Source organism: Austrofundulus limnaeus, unplaced genomic scaffold (genome assembly GCF_001266775.1).
Source record: "Austrofundulus limnaeus strain Quisiro unplaced genomic scaffold, Austrofundulus_limnaeus-1.0 Scaffold564, whole genome shotgun sequence".
NCBI classification, from domain to species: Eukaryota; Metazoa; Chordata; class Actinopteri; order Cyprinodontiformes; family Rivulidae; genus Austrofundulus; species Austrofundulus limnaeus.
This window is the reverse complement of record NW_013952966.1, coordinates 238,204-239,512: the sequence shown is the minus strand read 5'-3', so window position 1 is coordinate 239,512 and position 1,309 is coordinate 238,204. Positions and strand designations below refer to the sequence as shown.

At 36.9% G+C, this 1,309-nt stretch overlaps 1 protein-coding gene across 1 annotated transcript in view; it reads left to right on the top strand.

Moving 5' to 3' along the window:
• Positions 1–1,309, top strand: part of aldh1l2 (aldehyde dehydrogenase 1 family, member L2) — a gene marked incomplete in the record, with an annotated part of 44,459 nt that overhangs the window by 31,733 nt on the left and 11,417 nt on the right.

Below are 1,309 nucleotides of genomic sequence, written 5' to 3'. Positions count from 1 at the left end.
GTATTGTATTTGCGTTATAACTAAATAAAATACACAACGTTTAAAAGTAAAACTCCTGTCAAATAATAACAAGACATGATTATGACAAACATTTGTAACCTGTCCATAACAATTATTTGAACAAATACAACAGTCAGTCAACAGACCACTCAGGCTTATCAACACAAAAATAACTCATCCATCCATTTTCTGTACACGCTTCTTCCTTTCAGGGTCGCATGGGTCACTGGTGCCCAAATCCAGCAGTCACAGTGCAATAGGCGGGGTACACCCTGGACAGGTCGCAAGTCCATCACAGACAAAAATAACAATTTTTTTTAACATAAACAACAACAAAAATAGACAATTCAATAAATAAATATGTGATCATAAAATAGGACATTCAAATAGGACATTCAAAAATATTTAATGTAAATGTTTCAAACAAAAAAAACTTGTAAAAATTAATTTGATAAAGTGCAAATGAAAATAAAGCCTTTTTAAACTTTTGCAACCAGAAGCTGCTTTTCATGTTAGTGACAAACAATAACAGTAACAACAGCTTTTTGACAAAATGCTTAAGAATAAATTACAAAAATTTATTTGATAATTAAAATATAGCTGTATCTGCAACCGTATTTGATAATGTTTTGAACTTTTAAAAAATATTTTAAAAGTTGCATGCATTGCATGGTAAAAACAGAAGCTGCACTTCATTTAGTGACAAACTTTGGCATTTTTTGATGAGTTACTTTCATTTTTGCCTTCTACTTTTCATTTAAAATAGGTTTCCATTCTCGGCATGTATCTAAGCTTATTCTTCTACGTATTAAAAAAAGTTGTTAAACATCTGAGTGGCGCACTACCGCTACTAGTGGTGAGAAAGTGTATTGCACCTTATTCAAAATCAATGTGGTCCCGCAGCCCTCTGCGKCCCAAAGTTAAAAACTGTTGTTCTTTTGAGGCCCTCAAGGTGGCGCTCATGGCCTACAATTGGGCTGCGGCCCATAGGTTAAGAATCTCTGCTCTAGCTTGTTATCCTTCTGGGTCACGATTTTCCTTTAAGAGAAAATTCCCACAAATTTTTGTATTTAGGTGGCAGGAAGCAATTGGAGCTATGTCACTGGGTGACACTCCCGGACCTTCTCCACCGGCGGGCCTTTTACTGTTCTGCTCGGTTCTGCGCACAGAACCACGCACAGCTGTACAGTGTGTACCGCTTCTATGATGATTCCGGGTAGAAGCAAGTACAGCACACATGATTTTGACGTCAGCAGAATGCTGCCTGTGGATTAGCTCTAGGATTGATTGACAGAGGAAAGCCACAACA